This window comes from Gossypium hirsutum, chromosome A07, assembly GCF_007990345.1.
Source record: "Gossypium hirsutum isolate 1008001.06 chromosome A07, Gossypium_hirsutum_v2.1, whole genome shotgun sequence".
In the NCBI taxonomy this organism is placed as follows: Eukaryota; Viridiplantae; Streptophyta; class Magnoliopsida; order Malvales; family Malvaceae; genus Gossypium; species Gossypium hirsutum.
Window position 1 is genome coordinate 45,362,245 of NC_053430.1, and position 14,885 is coordinate 45,377,129.

Consider the following 14,885-nt stretch of genomic DNA (forward strand, 5'->3'; position numbering starts at 1 on the left):
ATTTTGCTACCATTTTACTATTATATTGCTATTATTTTGTTGTTATTGTTTGGATATTGTATAAAGCTTATTTTCTTGTTAATTTTGTTATTATTTTAAAGGCATTTGTTAATTTTTTGTTATTATTTTAGAGGCATTGACTTGTTAAGTTGCATCTATCTTAGTGTTATTTAAGTCTACATATTTTTTAAAATTTATTTTCAATTTTTTGGGAAATATTTATTTTGATGTATTATATATATTTAAAAATAATATAAAAATAATATAAAAATTTAATACGGGCGAGCCGGGCCGGACCCGAGTTTTAGTATTTTTATCTAGGTCGAGCTTGGGCAAAATTTTAGGCCCGTTTTTTGGGCCTGGCCCTGCCCATGAACATCTCTATACAGGATGTTCAACTTTTATCCTAATTGACATACAATAGTCAGTAAAAGCTTGAGATATAAATTCACCAGCATTATCAAAACGAATAGTTTTGATTACATAATTTAGAAATTGTGCTATTAATCGGATTATTTGATCAAGTAGTCTCGCAAACACCAGATTACGAGTCGATAATAAACACACATGTGACCACCTACTAGATGTATTTATTAATACCATAAAATATCTGAATGGTTGACACGGTGGATGAATGAGCCCACGTATATCACCTTAAATACATTCCAGAAATGCGGGAGATTCAATCCCAACTTTAAGTGGTGATGGTCTAATAATCAATTTTCCTTGAGAACAAGCAACACAAGATAAATCCTTAAATTCAAGAATCTTTTCGTTCTTTAATGGGTGTCCAATTGAATTCTCGATGATTCTTCGTATCATAATGGATCCGGGATGACCTAATCGGTCATGCCAAATAGTAAAAGTATGTGGTTCTACAAACTTCTAGTTTATAGTAACATGTGACTCAATTGCACTAATATGTGTATAATATAAACTTGATGAAAAAATAGGTAGCCTTTCTAAAAAATATTTCTTTCCACATTCAACATTTGTAATATATAGATATTCAATATTTTTATCTTTGAGTATCGTATGTGTTGTAGCATTATCTGCAAGACACATGTCTCCATTGATTTTGGGTCCATCAAAATTTTGTTGAATATTCATATTCTTCATAAAAACAAACAAGCAATAATATGAGAAACATTGCAAATATTTATTAAATATATAAATTATTCTTTATGCAAAAAAATAAAACATACTAAAAGTAACATAAAAATGTCAAAATAACATCAATTTGTCTAATGATTCTCAAAGAAATCTGCCACATCTAGGTGAGTTATATTATTAAGGTCATTAAATTTATCACCCTTATAAGCATGGTCAGTTTTAGTATTATAGTGAATATCTTCATCTTTTGCCTCCATTTCATCAATTTAAGATATAAAATTTGTCTCCATATGATTTCCCTTCTTTTTAATGGATGCTTGATAAAGTTTCACTAAATGCTTAGACGTACGACAGGTACGTAACCAATGCCCTTTCATACCACATTGGTAGCATATGTTCTCAACAATCTTTGAAGGATTGTTTTGACCACTTCTTTCTTGTCCTTCATTGTTATTCTTTTTCTAATGATTAGAAGTATCATTGTTATGGCAACTATGATAAAGATTACTAGTACGTACTCGACCACGTCCCCCACTACGCCCACGATCATGACCGCAACCTCTATATTTTCTATTTTCATAATTTTTGTGTACTGCTACATTCAATTCAGGGAATAGTGCAGAACCAGTGGGACAAATTCCATTATTTTTCATCAACTCATTATTTTGTTTAGCTACTAAAAGGTATGAAATCAATTCAAAATACCTTTTAAAATCTTTTTTACAGTATTACTGCTGCAGGAGCACATTAGTGGCATGAAAGGTTGAAAATGTTTTCTCTAACAAGTTCTCATTAGTTATGCTTTCTCCACATAATTTTAGTTAGAACTAATTTTAAAAAGTTCTGAATTGTATTCACTTACAGTTTTAAAATCTTGCGACCGTAAGTGCACCCAATCATAACGAGTTTTAGGGAGTATCATCGTTTTCTAATGGTCAAATCGTTCTTTCAAATTTTTCCACAACTCAAAAGGATCTTTCAAAGTGAGATATTCCACTTTTAATGTTTCATGTAGATGATGACTGTAACACCCCTCACCCGTATTTGATGCCGGGACGGGGTTCGAGGTGCTACCTGACTTTTACTAACACTTCCATACTAAACAGGGCCATGAAATCTCAAATAATTAAAAACTTTTATTTTCACATACAATCTGTCCCATATACGGGCTTACGTGGCCCAAAACATACATCTGGAGTGGTTCGAGACCCAACCGAGAACTCATGAAAAACTTAGAAAATCTCTTGCATCAAGGCTTCATACGCCCTTGTGGGTATAGAGCACACGCCCGTGTGCTAGGGACACGCCCGTGTCCCAAACCCGTGTCCAAAAACCTGGACAAATACAAGGCTATTTTTCAAGCCATTTTGTCACACTCACAATAGATACACGCATACTTATACAATAACATACAACATGGCAAAATTAGGTACTTAAACATTCCTAACATGTCATGATTATGGCAATTTCACATGCAATAGATATCATAGATTTTACTCACATCTTTACCACATTCATACTATAATCATTATAAACTCATCATATAATACCATAGCACATGCATAATTAAAATAGATTTACAACCCAATAATCAAAATAGGCCAGCACATATGGTTAAAGTCATATCACATACTCTAATATTTAAACTCCTATACATGCCATAGGCTCAAAGTACTTGAAATCACTACACCAATAGCGTTAGCTTGACAGTGTGATAATATCTCTGACGGGCTCCAACCCGAGCTAACCTGGAAACTCTAGAAAACATGGGAAAGAAGAGGGGGTAAGCTTTCGCTTAGTAAGTTCATATGAAAACAATAAGCACTCATTAACTTGTTTTATCAATGTTTACAACATATTCTCAAGTTCACTACAAGCTGTCTTTCTGAGCAACGGTCACTAAATTATTTATATCTAGAGCTATGAAACTCCGAATTAAGTTCCATTAATTTTCCCTGAAACTAGACTTATTTTCCTTTCTTTCATAAAATTTTTAGAATTTTTGGTTAAGCCAAATAGTACAGTTTATTCCTCAAAGTTACCCCTGATTCACTGTCTGATAGTTCCGACCCTTCTGTACTAAAGTTCAATTATCTCATAGTACAAAACTCGAATAATGTTCTCGTATATTTCTCTTGAAACTAGACTCATATGTATACTTACTAATTTTTTTCTAGAATTTTTGGTTGGGACAATTAGTACAGTTTATTAGTTAAAGTCTCCCCTGTTTCAGGGTATGACCACTCTGACCCCTGTGCACTACAAACCGAATTTCTCCCTGTACAAAATTCCAACGACCATGGAGTTTATTTCCCATAAAAATAGAATAAATAAGGAATCCATGCATGTAAGGTATGACTCTTAATAATTTTGTACAATTTTTGGTGAATTTCTAAAGTCAGAACAGGGGATCTCGAATTTATTCAGACCCTGTTTTACAAGAATTCAAACATCACACAATATGGAATCTTTTTCTTCCCCTGTTTCTTTCATGTGAAAATAGACTCATTAAGCTTTAATCCCATATTTTATTCTGCCTCTAACTCATTTTCCACTATTTTTAGTATATTTTTAAAGTTACACTACTGCAGTAACTCAAATCTGTCAAGGCTAAATTACTCATTCATGATCATTGTTCACAAAATTAATACAACATCGTTTGTATAATCATCACCGAGACATTCATATCATATTTTCATTTATCATCTTACCATATTGTTGTTATGTCGAGTTTTCAACCCGAGGGTTAAGTACATACCTGTTCAAAGTATCCATTTCACAACATTTACCAATACGTCCCTTTCATCTCGAGTATTCCTCCATTTGAGTAGAATTTTACCCGTTGAACACATCGGAATATAATTCGGATACATGGAAAGTTTGCACATAAGTGCCACATATGTAGCCAAGCTACCATGTAACCCGCCCATAAGTGAACTCGGACTCAACTCAACGAGCTCGGGCGTTCGCATCCATAAGTGAACTCGGACTCAACTCAACGAGCTCGGATGCCTAGTTACATCTCACGATCTCGGACTCAACTCAACGAGTTCGAACATTCGCATCCATAAGTGAACTCGGACTCAACTCAACGAGTTCGGATGCTCAACCATCCTAGTGACATGTCACTTGTATCCTAATCTATTCCTAAGGTTCAAACGGGATTTTTCTCGAACACATCTCCTTGCCATCTTCCGTAAAATACCAAAACCAATACTCGGTAGCACTTTATATTTAACAGATAATACACATAACTTGAATTTTATTCGAAAATAACCACAAAGCATATATTTCATGATAAAAATCAGCATATCATATATTTAACATCAATAACTTAAAAATAACAATTAACATTATTTACACATGAAATTACCTCGATACCACAAAGGTGAAAAAAAAGACGTAATTATCCCTTAATCGATTTCTTTCCGTTCTAGGTCCAAATCTCGATTTTCATCATCTAAAATATCACATTCAACTTATTAAAACAATGTACTGATCAAATTAGTCAATTGACACACTTGGGCAATTTTTACAATTTTGCCCCTATATTTTGCCAAATTTACCAAATTACCCCTAGGCTCGTAAAATAATTTTTATCACATTTCTTTACTCCTTGAGTCTAGATGAACCATTTTCATAACTATAGCAACTCATAATTTCAACTATTTCACACATTTACAACTCATTTTACAACTTAGCAATCTAGCCCTTTTTAAGGTGTTTTCATGCAATTTCTTTCACAAAAGTTGTTTATTAGACAATTAGGACTCATAATCTTCCATAAAAAACACAGCAAACAACACATTTACTCTCATGGAAAAACCCTAGACTCTTCATCATTTTGCAAAATAGACCCCTCATATGAAAGCTCATGCTTTAGGGGTTCCAAAAATGTAAAAATCATCAAGCAAAGACATTAAAATCACTTACAAGCAAGGGAAATATGTTGCTGAAATTTTCCAGCTTCAAAGCCATTTCTTTGCTGCATATTTCGGTGAAGGAGAAGAGAAAAATGATAACTTTTTCTTTTTGATTTGTTAATAATAAAACTAGTCAAAATTAGTGACCAAATTTCACCTAATTTTGACTTTTCAACAATTTTGTCTCCCATGGCCGGCCATCACACTTTCAATGGCCTAATTTCACTTTAAATACCCCCAATTTAAGATAGAAGGCAATTTAACACCTTTAGGTATTAAAACACAACTTTTACCTTTTACGCGATTTAGTCATTTTTCGAAATTAGACTAGAAATTGCTAAAATTAACTTACCAAAATTTACATGCACTTATAAAATTATATTATAACACATAAAATAATACTAAAATAATTTTCTCTGGCCTCGAAATAGTGGTCCCGAAACCACTGTTCCGACTAGGCCCAAAATCGGGCTGTTACAATGACAGATGAAAATCATTGCTTTTGTCTTATCTTGATTAGATGCTTCTTTATCGGCTAATATAGTATTTCCTAGACCTTTAGCATCTAGGTGAATTTCAGCATCTAACACCCATGACAAATAATTCTTGCGTGAGATGTCTAAGGCCGCAAATTCAAGTTTGACAAGATTTGACATTATATGTAACACCCCTTACCCGTACCCAAGGCCGGGATAAGGTACGAGGCGTTACCGGACAAACATACAAACATTAAACTAAAATACAGGCCATAAAATTTCATTCATATTTCAAAACGTTCATTCACTTACACATAGTCCCTTATTTGAGTCTACGGAGCCCAAAACATACTTTAGAAAGGGTTTGGGACTAAACCGAAAACTTACGAAAATCTTGGAAATTTGATGCTTTAAGGTTCCACACGCTCGTGTCCCAAAGTCGTGTTCCATACACGGCTGAGACACATGGTCATGTCTCTGCCTGTGTGGAATATACCTAGGCTATTTTCCAAGCTTTGGTCAACCTTAATCTCTTACACACTTATACATTTATACCAAGATTATCATCTTACCAAATATCTCCAGCTTAATCATCAAGCATTCATATTTAATGTAACGCCCCGTACCCGAGACTGTTGCCAGAGTCGAACACGAGGTGTTAATGGACTTAATTCATTACTTAAACAGCTCATACAATTCATTTTAAAATTTCCAGACAAGCTGGCTAACTGCATCACAGTCGCTTTAAAAATCATATCTCGAGTTCCGAAACTCGAAATCCAATTCCATAAATTTTTCCTGAAACTAGACTCATATATCTGTCTACTAATTTTTTATAGAATTTTTGGTCGAGCCAATTAGTACAGTTTATTAGTTAAAGACTCCCCTATTTCAGGGTTCAACTACTCTGACCTCTGTGTATTACGAATCAGATATCTCCCTGTACAGAGCTTCAATGACTATTCCATTTGTCTCTAATAAAACTAGACTAAATAATGAATCTGTACATATAAAGCATGACTTCTAATTATCTTTGTAAAATTTATGGTGAATTTCCAAAGTCAGAATAGGGGATCCAGAAATTGCTCTGGCCCTGTTTCACAAAAATTTAAACATATCATAAAATATAGCTCATATACCTGTTTTGCTTCTTCCATATGAAAATAGACTCATCAAGCTTCGATTCCATAACTTATTCATTATTTAATTCCATTTCTACTATTTTTAGTTATTTTTCAAATTCACGTCACTACTGCTGTCTGAATCTATTTTATGGTAAATTTTACCTATTTCATGGTTTCCATGTATTAGCTAGTAATTTGACATACATAACACCAAATATGATCATGATTAGCCATTCCAATGGCTACTCATTACCAAGCATTTCCATACCACTCAATAACCATATTATAAGACCATATATACAAAATGATTATAATGTTATACATGCCATACTCAAAATATACAAGCCATTATGCCAAGATGGTATACGGATAGTGTGAGCGAGCCTCCGACCGTTCCCAATTTTTGAGCTGGCTTGTTAAAACTACAAGGAATGAAAAGGAGGGAGTAAGCATAAATGCTTAATAAGTTCACATGCAAATAGCAAGTAGCATAACCATATAAGCAAACATAAAACATCATTTGCATAATCATCACCAAGACATTCATATCACATTTTCATTTATCATTTTACCATATTGTTGTTATATCGATTTTTCAACCTGAGGGTTAAGTACATACCTGTTCAAAGTACCCATTTCACAACACTTAACAATACGTCCCTTTCATCTTGAGTATTCCTCCATTTCAGTAGAACTTTACCCGTTGAACACATCGGAATATAATTCGGATACATGGAAAGTTTGCACATAAGTGCCACATATGTAGCCAAGCTACCATGTAACCCGCCCATAAGTGAACTCGGACTCAACTCAACGAGCTCGGGCGTTCGCATCCATAAGTGAACTCGGACTCAACTCAATGAGCTCGGATGCCTAGTTATATCTCTCGAACTCGGACTCAACTCAACGAGTTCGGACATTCGCATCCATAAGTGAACTCGGACTCAACTCAACGAGTTCGGATGCTCAACCATCCTAGTGACATGTCACTTGTATCCTAATCTATTCCTAAGGTTCAAACGGGATTTTCCTCGAACACATCTCCTTGCCATCTTCCGTAAAATACCGAAACCAATACTCGGTAGTACTTTATATTTAACAATTAATACACATAATTTGCATTTTATTCGAAAATAACCACAAAGCATAATATTTCATGATAATAATCAGCATCATATCATATAAACAACATTAAATTGCTTAAAATGACAATCATGTTACTACATTTACATATGAACTTACCTCGTATGCGAAAATGGCTACTTTTACCATTTCGTCCACAACTTGGTATTTTCCCCATTTTAGCCCGAATTTCAGTTTTCCTTGCTCTATCATTTAAAATATAGTCTAATTAGGACTCACATTATTCAAATTGACCCAAAATCATATTTTGCAAAAATTACAATTTTTCCCCTAAACTTTTGCATATTTACACTTTTTCCCCAAAGCTCGTAAATTAAACTTCAGCCTATTTTCTTATGTTTTATGACATGCTGATAATTTTTCCCTTCTATGGCAACATCAAATTCTCACTCTAACATGTACTTATGACTATTAGGTATTTTTACCGATTAAGCCCTTTTGCTCGTTTTCACTTAAAACCGAGTAGCACAAGTTGTCTAACATAATTTAAAACCTCATATTCTATCATAAAACACCAAAATTCACAAATTTCACCTATGGGTATTTTTCCAAATATAAACCCTAGGTTAAATTGTTGCTAGCATAAGCTAAATCGAGCTACCGGGACTCCAAAAACGTAAAAATCATTAAAAACGAGGCTAGAACGGACTTACAATCGAGCTTGGAAGCTTGAAAAACCCTAGCCATGGTTTCTCCTTGTTATATTCGGCCATGGGGTTGAAGATGAGCAAAATTGGCTTTTAATTTTGTATTTTAATTCATTTTACCCCTAAATGACCAAAATGCCCTTACTACTAAACTTTCCAAAAATTCCATCCATGTCCAATTTTTGTCCATAGACTTAGAAATTGGTAAAATTGCTATTTAAGACCTCCTAATTAATATTTCAATACAATTTCATACTAAAAACTTCTAGAATGCAAGTTTTGCAAATTATTCGATTTAGTCCCTAATTTCAATTTAAGCACTTTATGCATAAAATTTCTTCACGAAATTTTCACACAATCATGCAATCATATCATAGACCTTAAAATAATCATAAAATAATTATTTCTATCTCGGATTTTGTGGTCACGAAACCACTATTTTGACTAGGCCCAAAATCAGGATATTACAACTCTCTCCCCCTTCAGGGATTTTCTTCCCCGAAAATCTTACCAGAAAAGTGGTCTTCAATTTTAATCTCATATCCGGTGCCGAAGAACTTGCACTTAGACTGTACCTCCAATACATCTCTTCAATTTCTCATATGATCTAAAAGCTTACAGTCTCAACTCTCAACTGTTCTTAAATTTTCAACCCTTCTCAGTTTCCCATGATATCATGACATAAAACCCGGATCTCAACTTGATTTAATGGAGGTCGGAATTCCAAGAAATCTAACAATCAAAGAGACCTGAAAATCCATGAATCTGATGAGTAGGAATTCATTCAATACAGATATGATTTATAGATCTCGCCAAACATTTAACAATAGGATACATCACATTTTCCTCTTTCCACCATAGAAATAATTCTGATATGGCCTCAAGAATAATCCTTCTCATTTCCATCCCAATATCAACACTGACAAGGATAATTTTGATAGATCCCAATGCTCGGCTTTAACCCCTTTAACAACTCCGATTTTATGTAACATCAGATGCTCTAAACTATCACATTACCTCACTGTCTTGAAACACATCACAATTCATACAACAATACATTACTAAAAGTCAGGAAGTCTTTGCTCAATGTAGACTAGTCTAGTTCAGACGCTTCGGTTACCAATATTCTCATCTATCCGAACTCTGTCAACATGTAATAAACTTTTCAGCTTTCACAAGATGGAAACCTTATAATTCATAGTGACTTAAACTAATATCCAACTCTTCTAATAAATATACACTTCTCGTTCAAACTATTTACTCTTTTATCCATACAAAATGAAATTCTATTATCAAACTTGAGAAAAATAATCCTGACATAATTGTCACATGAAATCTTTCAAATAAATAATTTACCATACCGACTGAAACTCGCGCTTTTATCACCTATGCCTTTACTGATGTCAAATCCTTACACAGAAATTAGAAAAAATCCCAATACTAAAATTACCACATTACCAAGATCAAATTAGAAGTATAGTCATATTTGACATGATTATCACGAGCTGAAGAACCCACTTCGAACATGAGTCATAATTGACAAATTATGGAACAAAGATAACAAGAAAACCGAATAAAGAAATCCAAGATAGAGAAACCCGGAATAAAGAAATCCAGAATAAATAGATCCAGGATAAAGAAACCCAAGATACGATACTATGTCGGAGAATCGAAAACCAAACTCATAGAGAAAATACGGAATACCCCGATAATTCTTCAAAGAAAGAAAGTCCAGAAGAAAACATCATTTAATCCCACTGAAATCAAATATAACAAGATCAATATATCTTCCCATACATATATATCAGATGAAGCATCAAGTAGAAGAAACAGAATCATAATATCATACGCATTCTCTCATCAATTCTTATCAGACGAAATGAAATAGAATACCCGATGAAATAGAGCAATATAAATTATAAACCAGTCAGACTACCAATGCTTTCATCCAACACCAGAATTAAAAGACATTCCCATATAACAAGAATTTCTTCAGAAGATCAATAGCCATAGAAATATTTCTGAGAACAGGTAAACACATAGAACATCTCAAAAAAGACTGCTAAATCTGTCCAGTCATAACTGTCACACTCAGATAGTTCACATTTCAATTATCATTTCCCCAACTATTTCTGCCGTCACAAATTTCATATTAAACAATTCACTAAAGAAGGCCAGTTCTGAATAAATTTCGATTTACACTTTTCTCAACCTTGCACCTGAGTAATTCGGTTTACCAAGGAGAATTCCTTTTCTAACTGGGACAGTGCATAACTCCAATAATTTTTACGTCAATCCGATACTTTACTGGCTCTGACTTTACTTATCAGCTCATTTTCAATCTCTAATCATACTTATAATTATTCTATCACTGTACTCTTTGGGTTCTCAACCGGAAACTTATTCAATATAAATCTCATGAAATTCCATTATAAGTACCACTTCGGTAAGGGGGAGGGGTTGTAGGACCTCTGACTCGACTTTCTTATACATATACATATGACACAACTTCCATCATCATAGTAACATCATCAAAATCATGTCATTCATTCATGTTGGCTTACACCAATTTTCCTATTGTCCCATTTAGACAATATATTATGCATACATTCTATGTTTTCTAGACAGCTTTACTTATCCATTCATTTAATTAAATTAATTCATGCTCATGACATTATATAAGGCCAAACAAACATAGATATTTGCATCACAATCACAACTTTCATTTCGTGCATCATCATGTACATATCATTACAATCATATAATTCAATCCAACAATTTAATTAACATAGATAAGTTCATTTCATTATAATCCTTTATCTCATAAAAATTATATATCATTAACATTTATCAACATTCGACGTCCAAATCAAGACAAGGACATTTTCACTCGTATCATAATATTATGACCTTTATTCATACCTCTACTACCTTTTATTTATTCCGTTTATCTTATAAAGTAAGCCACATACACTACATCATATGAGCATTAAGCAAATATGAATATTTATCACATATGTATCATAAACCTTTATTCATACTTTTCTGAACCGAGACTTATCATAATCATAATTTTACTCAAATACCTTCACTTAACATTGAACATGGTAGGCGCAGCTCAGTTGGAGAGTACCCTATCTAAATAAGACGGTACTCATACGCGTCGGAAGACATCACACTATCACAGATCAGTGACATGTATAGCTAAACTTTTACACATGATAGGTTAGTCCGAAAACCGACTAAACCTGCTCTGATACCACTAAATGTAACGCCCCGTAACCGAGACCGTTTCCGGAGTCGAACACGAGGTGTTAATGGACTTAATTCATTACTTAAACAGCTCATACAATTCATTTTAAAATTTCCAGACAAGCTGGCTAACTGCATCACAGTCGCTTTAAAAATCATATCTCGAGTTTCGAAACTCGAAATCCAATTCCGTAAATTTTTCCTGAAACTAGACTCATATATCTATCTACTAATTTTTTTATAGAATTTTTGGTTGGGCCAATTAGTACAGTTTATTAGTTAAAGACCCCTATTTCAGGGTTCAACTACTCTAACCTCTGTGTATTACGAATCAGATATCTCCCTGTAAAGAGCTTCAATGACTATGCCGTTTGTCTCTAATAAAACTAGACTAAATAATGAATCTGTACATAAAAAGCATGACTTTAATTATCTTTGTAAAATTTATGGTGAATTTCCAAAGTCAGAATAGGGGATCCAGAAATCGCTCTCGCCCTGTTTCACAAAAATTTAAACATCTCATAAAATATAGCTCATATACCTGTTTTTCTTCTTCCATATGAAAATAGACTCATCAAGCTTCGATTCCATAACTTATTCATTATTTAATTCCATTTCTACTATTTTTAGTGATTTTTCAAATTCAAGTCACTTCTGCTGTCTGAATCTATTTTATGGTAAATTTCACCTATGGGTATTTTTCCAAATATAAACCCTAGGTTAAGTTGTTGCTAGCATAAGCTAAATCGAGCTACCGGGACTCCAAAAACGTAAAAATCATTAAAAACGAGGCTAGAACGGACTTACAATCAAGCTTGGAAGCTTGAAAAACCCTAGTCATGGTTTCTTCTTGCTATATTCGGCCATGGGGTTGAAGATGAGCAAAATTGGCTTTTAATTTTGTATTTTAATTCATTTTACCCCTAAATGACCAAAATGCCCTTACTACTAAACTTTCCAAAAATTCCATCCATGTCCAATTTTTGTCCATAGACTTAGAAATTGGTAAAATTGCTATTTAAGATCTCCTAATTAATATTTCAAAACAATTTCATACTAGAAACTTCCAGAATGCAAGTTTTTCAAATTATTCGATTTAGTCCCTAATTTCAATTTAAGCACTTTATGCATAAAATTTCTTCACGAAATTTTCACACAATTACAATTTTATAATCCCTCAACCCAAATTCAAACCCCATTTACAACCAGAGCCCAATATCCCTGAACCCATATACCCGAAGCCCAATAACCTAAACTACCAGCCCACTAAACTAACAGCCCATTACATAAAATCAGAAACAAAAAATATCTCAGCAACCCCATACCCCCATTTCAACAGCCCCATACCCCCACTACAACAGTCCCATACCTCCACAGTCCTCGTACGCCACACCCCGTATGCATGCCAACAGGCTCGGTACCTGCAAGAAGAAAATAAAACAACAGCAGCAACAGAGCAGTAGCCAAGAGAAGAAACAATATTTTTATACTATTCTTTGGAACATTCGGCTATAAAAAGGCCATTCAAACTGATGTAAAGGGGTTTTTTGGAAATTTTTTCTCCACAAAGAAAATTAAAACAGAAACGTGGTTAATCCTCAAAGCAGCAAGCATACAAAATCAATCCAAAACGCAAAACCAAAACATTGCACCAAATCAGAAGATACGAGGTGCTAAAAATCGAAAGTTAAAACTGAGGTGATTATTGATTTTTTCCGTTCTGTTTATTTTCGATTTTACGCGCAAAAATCCAATTTTTTTACTTAGATATGCAAATATAATATAAATAATAAAAAGCAAAAAAAGAGAAGAAAAAATTTAGAATTTTTACCCCTCCGGCCACCGTGCACAGTGGCCGGCGCCGGAGCCGGCGGACCTCCGGTGGCCGTCCGGTGACCGGCCCCCATGGCCGGAGCTCCCCCCTCCCCTCTCTTCTTTCCCCGTTCCCTCTTTTCTCTCCCTCCTCTTCTGTTTTTTTCTCTCTTCTGTTTCAAATGAAAAAAATAAAAAAATTTGGCTTATATAGGGGTCCAAAACGCACCTTTTTGGACCCCCTTTAAAGCAGAAAACGACGCCGTTTTGACGCGGGTCGGGTCGACCCGACCCGTCCGACCAGAGGATCCACGTGTTTTTTTAGGGAGGGGCTATTTGCGCAGTTGGCCCCTCCGCTTTTTCAACGTTTTATAATCAAGTTTTTTTTATTTTAAATTCGGCCCCGCTGTTTTGCCCTGATTTCGTTCTGGTCCCCCACACTGCGCAGCGTTTTAACATCTGGATTTATTGTGCTTTTGACCCTCCTAGTTACGCGCGTGTTGTAATTAAGTCCCTCCTCTTTATATCCTTTTTAAATTGACCCCATAACTTCGTTATTGTTTTAATTATGTCCTTCTTCGTCTCTTTTGTTATTTTTATTAAATATCATCATTATTTTTGAATTATTAATATCATTAATATTGTTATTATTATCATTATTATTATTATGTGTTAATATTTTTTTTGCTTCATATGTGTATGTATATATGTATTGCTTAATATTCAATATTTTTTATCCCACTTTATTTAATATTTCATGAATGTTGTGTTTGTTTCTTCTTAGTTCAATATTATCTTTATTATTATTATTATAATCATAGTACATGTTTTGTTATGTAATTTATATGTTATATGTATCATCATTTTAATTATATATTATATACATGTTGAATGTGGTATTGTTCATGTATTTTATTATATATGTACATAACTTTAATATTATATATATAAGTATATTTTTATGTAATATTAGTACTCAAATATGTATTTAACCTTAAAATCATATGTGTATATCATGTAAATGATTTAATATTATATTTCTTTTATACGTGTTACGTACATAAGTTTTTAATATTATATTTCATATATATTATTATGTATATTTTAATATTATTTAGGTATCTATTTTTTTACTATTATGTGTATCTCTAATATTATACGTTTCTAATACTATTATTTATATATAATTATATATGTATATATATGTGTATGTACGTGTGTAATGTGCAAAAATAGTTTTATTATTATTATATTTATTATTTCTAAGGTAGATATGTATTATATATGTTCGATATGTGTCATATGTATTTTATCGTTAATAGTTATGTATTTTTACTATCTTATGTATATACTTCTAACACTATATATATATAGTATATTTCCAACACTACTACT